This window comes from Schistocerca gregaria, unplaced genomic scaffold, assembly GCF_023897955.1.
Source record: "Schistocerca gregaria isolate iqSchGreg1 unplaced genomic scaffold, iqSchGreg1.2 ptg000526l, whole genome shotgun sequence".
NCBI classification, from domain to species: domain Eukaryota; kingdom Metazoa; phylum Arthropoda; class Insecta; order Orthoptera; family Acrididae; genus Schistocerca; species Schistocerca gregaria.
This window is the reverse complement of record NW_026061925.1, coordinates 8,554,240-8,566,435: the sequence shown is the minus strand read 5'-3', so window position 1 is coordinate 8,566,435 and position 12,196 is coordinate 8,554,240.

The following is a 12,196-nucleotide window of genomic DNA, read 5'->3' as shown; positions in this document are numbered from 1 at the left end:
AAAGTGTTCATATGTAGTAATAACCTGAGAAATCCGTCCTTTTTCGTCATTTGTTATCGAATCGACTTAAAGCCAGATCGTCACATTGGCCGCTCTTCTCTCTGAAACGGTTGTACTTATCGTCTGCAAAACTGTGTCGCGTGCTGCGGTATGCGGAGAAACTAAAAGCACCGTAGTTGAACACAGATGAAGCTTGTAAGTTGATGTAATAGCCAGTAAGAAGTAGTACAATTCAAGTTTTAGGTATTGATTATTGACTTTTTAGCTGGCTTTGGTGCCTTGGACATGAGCTAGGACCTTAAGATTCTGCATGAATGGAGGACTAGCAGCCGAGTTGCACGGGAGAATGTGAAAAGTGTTCATACGTAGTAAAAACCTGAGAAATCCGTTCGTTTTCGTCATTTGTTATCGAATCGACTTAAAGCCAGATCGTCACATTGGCCGCTCTTCTCTCTGAAAGGGTTGTACTTATCGTCTGCAAAGCTATGTCGCGTACTGCGGTATGCTGAGACACTAAAAGCACCATAGTAGAACACAGATCAAGCTTCTAAGTTGATGTAATAGCCAGTAAGAAGTAGTACAATTCAAGTTTTAGGTATTGAATATTGATCTTTTAGCTGGCTTTCGTGCCTTGGACATGAGCTAGGACTTTAAGATTCTGAATAAAAGGAGGACTAGCAGCCGAGTTGCACGGGAGAATGTGAAAAGTGTTCATATGTAGTAAAAACCTGAGAAATCCGTCCGTTTTCGTCATTTGTTATCGAATCGACTTAAAGCCAGATCGTCACATTGGCCGCTCTTCTCTCTGACACGGTTGTACTTATCGTCTGCAAAGCTATGTCGCGTGCTGCGGTATGCGGAGACACTAAAATCACCATAGTAGAACACAGATGAAGCTTCTAAGTTGATGCAATAGCCAGTAAGAAGTAGAACAATTCAAGTTTTAGGTATCGATTATTGACTTTTTAGCTGGCTTCGGTACCTTGGACATGAGCTAGGACCTTAAGATTCTGCATGAAAGGAGGACTAGCAACCGAGTTGCACGTGAGAATGTGAAAAGTGTTCATATGTAGTAAAAACCTGAGAAATCCGTCCGTTTTCGTCATTTGTTATCGAATCGACTTAAAGCCAGATCGTCACATTGGCCGCTCTTCTCTCTGAAACGGTTGTACATATCGTCTGCAAAGCTATGTCGCGTGCAGCGGCATGTGGAGACACTAAAATCACCATGGTAGAACACAGATGAAGCATCTAAGTTGATGTAATAGCCAGTAAGATGTAGTACAATTCAAGTTTTAGGAATCGATTATTGACTTTTAAGCTGGCTTTGGTGCCTTGGACATGAGCTAGGACCTTAAGATTCTGCATGAAAGGAGGACTAGCAGCCGAGTTACACGGGAGAATGTGAAAAGTGTTCATATGTAGTAAAAACCTGAGAAATTCGTCCGTTTTCGTCATTTGTTATCGAATCGACTTAAAGCCAGATCGTCACATTGGCCGCTCTTCTCTCTGAAACGGTTGTACTTATCGTCTGCAAAGCTATGTCGCGTGCTGCGGTGTGAGGAGACACTAAAAGCACCATAGTAGAACACAGATCAAGCTTCTAAGTTGATGTAATAGCCAGTAAGAAGTAGTACAATTCAAGTTATAGGTATTGAATATGGAGCTTTTAGCTGGCTTTGGTGCCTTGGACATGAGCTAGGACCTTAAGATTCTGCACGAAAGGAGGACTAGCAGCCGAGTTGCACGGGAGAATGTGAAAAGTGTTCATATGTAGTAATAACCTGAGAAATTCGTCCTTTTTCGTCATTTGTTATCGAATCAACTTAAAGCCAGATCGTCACATTGGCCGCTCTTCTCTCTGAAACGGTTGTACTTATCGTCTGCAAAGCTATGTCGCGTGCTGCGGTATGCGGAGACACTAAAATCACCATAGTGGAATACAGATGAAGCTTCTAAGTTGATGCAATAGCCAGTAAGAAGTAGAACAATTCAAGTTTTAGGTATCGATTATTGATTTCTTAACTGGCTTTGGTGCATTGGCCATGAGCTAGGACCTTGACATTCTGCATGAAAGGAGGACTAGCAGCCGAGATGCACGGGAGAATGTGAAAAGTGTTCATATGTAGTAAAAACCTGAGAAATCCGTCCGTTTTCGTCATTTGTTATCGAATCGACTTAAAGCCAGATCGTCACATTGGCCGCTCTTCTCTCTGAAACGGTTGTACTTATCGTCTGCAAAGCTATGTCGCGTACTGCGGTATTCGGAGACACTAAAAGCACCATAGTAGAACACAGATGAAGCTTCTAAGATGATGTAATAGCCAGTAAGAAGAAGTACAATTCAAGTTTTAGGTATCGGTTATTGTCTTTTTAGCTGGCTTTGGTGCCTTGGACATGAGCTAGGACCTTAAGATTCTGCATGAAAGGAGGACTAGCAGCCGAGTTACACGGGAGAATGTGAAAAGTGTTCATATGTAGTAAAAACCTGAGAAATTCGTCCGTTTTCGTCATTTGTTATCGAATCGACTTAAAGCCAGATCGTCACATTGGCCGCTCTTCTCTCTGAAACGGTTGTACTTATCGTCTGCAAAGCTATGTCGCGTGCTGCGGTGTGAGGAGACACTAAAAGCACCATAGTAGAACACAGATCAAGCTTCTAAGTTGATGTAATAGCCAGTAAGAAGTAGTACAATTCAAGTTATAGGTATTGAATATGGAGCTTTTAGCTGGCTTTGGTGCCTTGGACATGAGCTAGGACCTTAAGATTCTGCACGAAAGGAGGACTAGCAGCCGAGTTGCACGGGAGAATGTGAAAAGTGTTCATATGTAGTAATAACCTGAGAAATCCGTCCTTTTTCGTCATTTGTTATCGAATCAACTTAAAGCCAGATCGTCACATTGGCCGCTCTTCTCTCTGAAACGGTTGTGCTTATCGTCTGCAAAGCTATGTCGCGTACTGCGGTATTCGGAGACACTAAAAGCACCATAGTAGAACACAGATGAAGCTTCTAAGATGATGTAATAGCCAGTAAGAAGAAGTACAATTCAAGTTTTAGGTATCATTTATTGTCTTTTTAGCTGGCTTTGGTGCCTTGGACATGAGCTAGGACCTTAAGATTCTGCATGAAAGGAGGACTAGCAGCCGAGTTGCACGGGAGAATGTGAAAAGTGTTCATATGTAGTAAAAACCTGAGAAATCCGTCCGTTTTCGTCATCTGTTATCGAATCGACTTAAAGCCAGATCGTCACATTGGCCGCTCTTCTCTCTGAAACGGTTGTACTTATCGTCTGCAAAACTGTGTCGCGTGCTGCGGTATGCGGAGAAACTAAAAGCACCGTAGTAGAACACAGATGAAGCTTGTAAGTTGATGTAATAGCCAGTAAGAAGTAGTACAATTCAAGTTTTAGGTATTGATTATTGACTTTTTAGCTGGCTTTGGTGCCTTGGACATGAGCTAGGACCTTAAGATTCTGCATGAATGGAGGACTAGCAGCCGAGTTGCACGGGAGAATGTGAAAAGTGTTCATATGTAGTAAAAACCTGAGAAATCCGTTCGTTTTCGTCATTTGTTATCGAATCGACTTAAAGCCAGATCGTCACATTGGCCGCTCTTCTCTCTGAAACGGTTGTACTTATCGTCTGCAAAGCTATGTCGCGTACTGCGGTATGCTGAGACACTAAAAGCACCATAGTAGAACACAGATCAAGCTTCTAAGTTGATGTAATAGCCAGTAAGAAGTAGTACAATTCAAGTTTTAGGTATTGAATATTGACCTTTTAGCTGGCTTTCGTGCCTTGGACATGAGCTAGGACTTTAAGATTCTGAATAAAAGGAGGCCTAGCAGCCGAGTTGCACGGGAGAATGTGAAAAGTGTTCATATGTAGTAAAAACCTGAGAAATCCGTCCGTTTTCGTCATTTGTTATCGAATCGACTTAAAGCCAGATCGTCACATTGGCCGCTCTTCTCTCTGAAGCGGTTGTACTTATCGTCTGCAAAGCTATGTCGCGTGCTGCGGTATGCGGAGACACTAAAATCACCATAGTAGAACACAGACGAAGCTTCTAAGTTGATCTAATAGCCAGTAAGAAGTTGTACAATTCAAGTTTTAGGTATCGATTATTGATTTTTTAACTGGCTTTGGTGCATTGGCCATGAGCTAGGACCTTGACATTCTGCATGAAAGGAGGACTAGCAGCCGAGTTGCACGGGAGAATGTGAAAAGTGTTCATATGTAGTAAAAACCTGAGAAATCCGTCCGTTTTCGTCATTTGTTGTCGAATCGACTTAAAGCCAGATCGTCACATTGGCCGCTCTTCTCTCTGAAACGGTTGTACTTATCGTCTGCAAAGCTATGTCGCGTGCTGCGGTGTGAGGAGACACTAAAAGCACCATAGTAGAACACAGATCAAGCTTCTAAGTTGATGTAATAGCCAGTAAGAAGTAGTACAATTCAAGTTATAGGTATTGAATATGGAGCTTTTAGCTGGCTTTGGTGCCTTGGACATGAGCTAGGACCTTAAGATTCTGCACGAAAGGAGGACTAGCAGCCGAGTTGCACGGGAGAATGTGAAAAGTGTTCATATGTAGTAATAACCTGAGAAATCCGTCCGTTTTCGTCATTTGTTATCGAATCGACTTAAAGCCAGATCGTCACATTGGCCGCTCTTCTCTCTGAAACGGTTGTACTTATCGTCTGCAAAGCTATGTCGCGTGCTGCGGTGTGAGGAGACACTAAAAGCACCATAGTAGAACACAGATCAAGCTTCTAAGTTGATGTAATAGCCAGTAAGAAGTAGTACAATTCAAGTTATAGGTATTGAATATGGAGCTTTTAGCTGGCTTTGGTGCCTTGGACATGAGCTAGGACCTTAAGATTCTGCACGAAAGGAGGATTAGCAGCCGAGTTGCACGGGAGAAAGTGAAAAGTGTTCATATGTAGTAATAACCTGAGAAATCCGTCCTTTTTCGTCATTTGTTATCGAATCGACTTAAAGCCAGATCGTCACATTGGCCGCTCTTCTCTCTGAAACGGTTGTACTTATCGTCTGCAAAACTGTGTCGCGTGCTGCGGTATGCGGAGAAACTAAAAGCACCGTAGTTGAACACAGATGAAGCTTGTAAGTTGATGTAATAGCCAGTAAGAAGTAGTACAATTCAAGTTTTAGGTATTGATTATTGACTTTTTAGCTGGCTTTGGTGCCTTGGACATGAGCTAGGACCTTAAGATTCTGCATGAATGGAGGACTAGCAGCCGAGTTGCACGGGAGAATGTGAAAAGTGTTCATACGTAGTAAAAACCTGAGAAATCCGTTCGTTTTCGTCATTTGTTATCGAATCGACTTAAAGCCAGATCGTCACATTGGCCGCTCTTCTCTCTGAAAGGGTTGTACTTATCGTCTGCAAAGCTATGTCGCGTACTGCGGTATGCTGAGACACTAAAAGCACCATAGTAGCACACAGATCAAGCTTCTAAGTTGATGTAATAGCCAGTAAGAAGTAGTACAATTCAAGTTTTAGGTATTGAATATTGACCTTTTAGCTGGCTTTCGTGCCTTGGACATGAGCTAGGACTTTAAGATTGTAGTAAAAACCTGAGAAATCCGTCCGTTTTCGTCATTTGTTATCGAATCGACTTAAAGCCAGATCGCCACATTGGCCGCTCTTCTCTCTGAAGCGGTTGTACTTATCGTCTGCAAAGCTATGTCGCGTGCAGCGGTATGCGGAGACACTAAAAGCACCATAGTAGAACACAGACGAAGCTTCTAAGTTGATCTAATAGCCAGTAAGAAGTTGTACAATTCAAGTTTTAGGTATCGATTATTGATTTTTTAACTGGCTTTGGTGCATTGGCCATGAGCTAGGACCTTGACATTCTGCATGAAAGGAGGACTAGCAGCCGAGTTGCACGGGAGAATGTGATAAGTGTTCATATGTAGTAAAAACCTGAGAAGTTCGTCCGTTTTCGTCATTTGTTATCGAATCGACTTAAAGCCAGATCGTCACATTGGCCGCTCTTCTCTCTGAAACGGTTGTACTTATCGTCTGCAAAGCTATGTCGCGTGCTGCGGTATGCGGAGACACTAAAATCACCATAGTAGAACACAGATGAAGCTTCTAAGTTGATGCAATAGCCAGTAAGAAGTAGAACAATTCAAGTTTAAGGTATCGATTATTGACTTTTTAGCTGGCTTCGGTACCTTGGACATGAGCTAGGACCTTAAGATTCTGCCTGAAAGGAGGACTAGCAACCGAGTTGCACGTGAGAATGTGAAAAGTGTTCATATGTAGTAAAAACCTGAGAAATCCGTCCGTTTTCGTCATTTGTTATCGAATCGACTTAAAGCCAGATCGTCACATTGGCCGCTCTTCTCTCTGAAACGGTTGTACTTATCGTCTGCAAAGCTATGTCGCGTGCTGCGGTGTGAGGAGACACTAAAAGCACCATAGTAGAACACAGATCAAGCTTTTAAGTTGATGTAATAGCCAGTAAGAAGTAGTACAATTCAAGTTATAGGTATTGAATATGGAGCTTTTAGCTGGCTTTGGTGCCTTGGACATAAGCTAGGACCTTAAGATTCTGCACGAAAGGAGGACTAGCAGCCGAGTTGCACGGGAGAATGTGAAAAGTGTTCATATGTAGTAATAACCTGAGAAATCCGTCCGTTTTCGTCATTTGTTATCGAATCGACTTAGAAGCCAGATCGTCACATTGGCCGCTCTTCTCTCTGAAACGGTTGTACTTATCGTCTGCAAAGCTATGTCGCGTGCTGCGGTGTGAGGAGACACTAAAAGCACCATAGTAGAACACAGATCAAGCTTCTAAGTTGATGTAATAGCCAGTAAGAAGTAGTACAATTCAAGTTATAGGTATTGAATATGGAGCTTTTAGCTGGCTTTGGTGCCTTGGACATGAGCTAGGACCTTAAGATTCTGCACGAAAGGAGGACTAGCAGCCGAGTTGCACGGGAGAATGTGAAAAGTGTTCATATGTAGTAATAACCTGAGAAATCCGTCCTTTTTCGTCATTTGTTATCGAATCGACTTAAAGCCAGATCGTCACATTGGCCGCTCTTCTCTCTGAAACGGTTGTACTTATCGTCTGCAAAACTGTGTCGCGTGCTGCGGTATGCGGAGAAACTAAAAGCACCGTAGTTGAACACAGATGAAGCTTGTAAGTTGATGTAATAGCCAGTAAGAAGTAGTACAATTCAAGTTTTAGGTATTGATTATTGACTTTTTAGCTGGCTTTGGTGCCTTGGACATGAGCTAGGACCTTAAGATTCTGCATGAATGGAGGACTAGCAGCCGAGTTGCACGGGAGAATGTGAAAAGTGTTCATACGTAGTAAAAACCTGAGAAATCCGTTCGTTTTCGTCATTTGTTATCGAATCGACTTAAAGCCAGATCGTCACATTGGCCGCTCTTCTCTCTGAAAGGGTTGTACTTATCGTCTGCAAAGCTATGTCGCGTACTGCGGTATGCTGAGACACTAAAAGCACCATAGTAGAACACAGATCAAGCTTCTAAGTTGATGTAATAGCCAGTAAGAAGTAGTACAATTCAAGTTTTAGGTATTGAATATTGATCTTTTAGCTGGCTTTCGTGCCTTGGACATGAGCTAGGACTTTAAGATTCTGAATAAAAGGAGGACTAGCAGCCGAGTTGCACGGGAGAATGTGAAAAGTGTTCATATGTAGTAAAAACCTGAGAAATGCGTCCGTTTTCGTCATTTGTTATCGAATCGACTTAAAGCCAGATCGTCACATTGGCCGCTCTTCTCTCTGAAACGGTTGTACTTATCGTCTGCAAAGCTATGTCGCGTGCTGCGGTATGCGGAGACACTAAAATCACCATAGTAGAACACAGATGAAGCTTCTAAGTTGATGCAATAGCCAGTAAGAAGTAGAACAATTCAAGTTTAAGGTATCGATTATTGACTTTTTAGCTGGCTTCGGTACCTTGGACATGAGCTAGGACCTTAAGATTCTGCCTGAAAGGAGGACTAGCAACCGAGTTGCACGTGAGAATGTGAAAAGTGTTCATATGTAGTAAAAACCTGAGAAATCCGTCCGTTTTCGTCATTTGTTATCGAATCGACTTAAAGCCAGATCGTCACATTGGCCGCTCTTCTCTCTGAAACGGTTGTACTTATCGTCTGCAAAGCTATGTCGCGTGCTGCGGTGTGAGGAGACACTAAAAGCACCATAGCAGAACACAGATCAAGCTTTTAAGTTGATGTAATAGCCAGTAAGAAGTAGTACAATTCAAGTTATATGTATTGAATATGGAGCTTTTAGCTGGCTTTGGTGCCTTGGACATAAGCTAGGACCTTAAGATTCTGCACGAAAGGAGGACTAGCAGCCGAGTTGCACGGGAGAATGTGAAAAGTGTTCATATGTAGTAATAACCTGAGAAATCCGTCCGTTTTCGTCATTTGTTATCGAATCGACTTAGAAGCCAGATCGTCACATTGGCCGCTCTTCTCTCTGAAACGGTTGTACTTATCGTCTGCAAAGCTATGTCGCGTGCTGCGGTGTGAGGAGACACTAAAAGCACCATAGTAGAACACAGATCAAGCTTCTAAGTTGATGTAATAGCCAGTAAGAAGTAGTACAATTCAAGTTATAGGTATTGAATATGGAGCTTTTAGCTGGCTTTGGTGCCTTGGACATGAGCTAGGACCTTAAGATTCTGCACGAAAGGAGGACTAGCAGCCGAGTTGCACGGGAGAATGTGAAAAGTGTTCATATGTAGTAATAACCTGAGAAATCCGTCCTTTTTCGTCATTTGTTATCGAATCGACTTAAAGCCAGATCGTCACATTGGCCGCTCTTCTCTCTGAAACGGTTGTACTTATCGTCTGCAAAACTGTGTCGCGTGCTGCGGTATGCGGAGAAACTAAAAGCACCGTAGTTGAACACAGATGAAGCTTGTAAGTTGATGTAATAGCCAGTAAGAAGTAGTACAATTCAAGTTTTAGGTATTGATTATTGACTTTTTAGCTGGCTTTGGTGCCTTGGACATGAGCTAGGACCTTAAGATTCTGCATGAATGGAGGACTAGCAGCCGAGTTGCACGGGAGAATGTGAAAAGTGTTCATACGTAGTAAAAACCTGAGAAATCCGTTCGTTTTCGTCATTTGTTATCGAATCGACTTAAAGCCAGATCGTCACATTGGCCGCTCTTCTCTCTGAAAGGGTTGTACTTATCGTCTGCAAAGCTATGTCGCGTACTGCGGTATGCTGAAACACTAAAAGCACCATAGTAGAACACAGATCAAGCTTCTAAGTTGATGTAATAGCCAGTAAGAAGTAGTACAATTCAAGTTTTAGGTATTGAATATTGATCTTTTAGCTGGCTTTCGTGCCTTGGACATGAGCTAGGACTTTAAGATTCTGAATAAAAGGAGGACTAGCAGCCGAGTTGCACGGGAGAATGTGAAAAGTGTTCATATGTAGTAAAAACCTGAGAAATCCGTCCGTTTTCGTCATTTGTTATCGAATCGACTTAAAGCCAGATCGTCACATTGGCCGCTCTTCTCTCTGACACGGTTGTACTTACCGTCTGCAAAGCTATGTCGCGTGCTGCGGTATGCGGAGACACTAAAATCACCATAGTAGAACACAGATGAAGCTTCTAAGTTGATGCAATAGCCAGTAAGAAGTAGAACAATTCAAGTTTTAGGTATCGATTATTGACTTTTTAGCTGGCTTCGGTACCTTGGACATGAGCTAGGACCTTAAGATTCTGCATGAAAGGAGGACTAGCAACCGAGTTGCACGTGAGAATGTGAAAAGTGTTCATATGTAGTAAAAACCTGAGAAATCCGTCCGTTTTCGTCATTTGTTATCGAATCGACTTAAAGCCAGATCGTCACATTGGCCGCTCTTCTCTCTGAAACGGTTGTACATATCGTCTGCAAAGCTATGTCGCGTGCAGCGGCATGTGGAGACACTAAAATCACCATGGTAGAACACAGATGAAGCATCTAAGTTGATGTAATAGCCAGTAAGATGTAGTACAATTCAAGTTTTAGGAATCGATTATTGACTTTTAAGCTGGCTTTGGTGCCTTGGACATGAGCTAGGACCTTAAGATTCTGCATGAAAGGAGGACTAGCAGCCGAGTTGCACGGGAGAATGTGAAAAGTGTTCATATGTAGTAAAAACCTGAGAAATCCGTCCGTTTTCGTCATTTGTTATCGAATCGACATAAAGCCAGATCGTCACATTGGCCGCTCTTCTCTCTGAAACGGTTGTACTTATCGTCTGCAAAGCTATGTCGCGTGCTGCGGTGTGAGGAGACACTAAAAGCACCATAGTAGAACACAGATCAAGCTTCTAAGTTGATGTAATAGCCAGTAAGAAGTAGTACAATTCAAGTTATAGGTATTGAATATGGACCTTTTAGCTGGCTTTGGTGCCTTGGACATGAGCTAGGACCTTAAGATTCTGCACGAAAGGAGGACTAGCAGCCGAGTTGCACGGGAGAATGTGAAAAGTGTTCATATGTAGTAATAACCTGAGAAATCCGTCCTTTTTCGTCATTTGTTATCGAATCAACTTAAAGCCAGATCGTCACATTGGCCGCTCTTCTCTCTGAAACGGTTGTGCTTATCGTCTGCAAAGCTATGTTGCGTACTGCGGTATTCGGAGACACTAAAAGCACCATAGTAGAACACAGATGAAGCTTCTAAGATGATGTAATAGCCAGTAAGAAGAAGTATAATTCAAGTTTTAGGTATCGGTTATTGTCTTTTTAGCTGGCTTTGGTGCCTTGGACATGAGCTAGGACCTTAAGATTCTGCATGAAAGAAGGACTAGCAGCCGAGTTGCACGGGAGAATGCGAAAAGTGTTCATATGTAGTAAAAACCTGAGAAATCCGTCCGTTTTCGTCATTTGTTATCGAATCGACTTAAAGCCAGATCGTCACATTGGCCGCTCTTCTCTCTGAAGCAGTTGTACTTATCGTCTGCAAAGCTATGTCGCGTGCTGCGGTATGCGGAGACACTAAAAGCACCATAGTAGAACACAGACGAAGCTTCTAAGTTGATCTAATAGCCAGTAAGAAGTTGTACAATTCAAGTTTTAGGTATCGATTATTGATTTTTTAACTGGCTTTGGTGCATTGGCCATGCGCTAGGACCTTGACATTCTGCATGAAAGGAGGACTAGCAGCCGAGTTGCACGGGAGAATGTGAAAAGTGTTCATATGTAGTAAAAACCTGAGAAATCCGTCCGTTTTCGTCATTTGTTATCGAATCGACTTAAAGCCAGATCGTCACATTGGCCGCTCTTCTCTCTGAAACGGTTGTACTTATCGTCTGCAAAGCTATGTCGCGTGCTGCGGTGTGAGGAGACACTAAAAGCACCGTAGTAGAACACAGATCAAGCTTCTAAGTTGATGTAATAGCCAGTAAGAAGTAGTACAATTCAAGTTATAGGTATTGAATATGGAGCTTTTAGCTGGCTTTGGTGCCTTGGACATGAGCTAGGACCTTAAGATTCTGCACGAAAGGAGGACTAGCAGCCGAGTTGCACGGGAGAATGTGAAAAGTGTTCATATGTAGTAATAACCTGAGAAATCCGTCCGTTTTCGTCATTTGTTATCGAATCGACTTAAAGCCAGATCGTCACATTGGCCGCTCTTCTCTCTGAAACGGTTGTACTTATCGTCTGCAAAGCTATGTCGCGTGCTGCGGTGTGAGGAGACACTAAAAGCACCATAGTAGAACACAGATCAAGCTTCTAAGTTGATGTAATAGCCAGTAAGAAGAAGTACAATTCAAGTTATAGGTATTGAATATGGAGCTTTTAGCTGGCTTTGGTGCCTTGGACATGAGCTAGGACCTTAAGATTCTGCACGAAAGGAGGACTAGCAGCCGAGTTGCACGGGAGAATGTGAAAAGTGTTCATATGTAGTAATAACCTGAGAAATCCGTCCTTTTTCGTCATTTGTTATCGAATCGACTTAAAGCCAGATCGTCACATTGGCCGCTCTTCTCTCTGAAACGGTTGTACTTATCGTCTGCAAAACTGTGTCGCGTGCTGCGGTATGCGGAGAAACTAAAAGCACCGTAGTTGAACACAGATGAAGCTTGTAAGTTGATGTAATAGCCAGTAAGAAGTAGTACAATTCAAGTTTTAGGTATTGATTATTGACTTTTTAGCTGGCTTTGGTGCCTTGGAC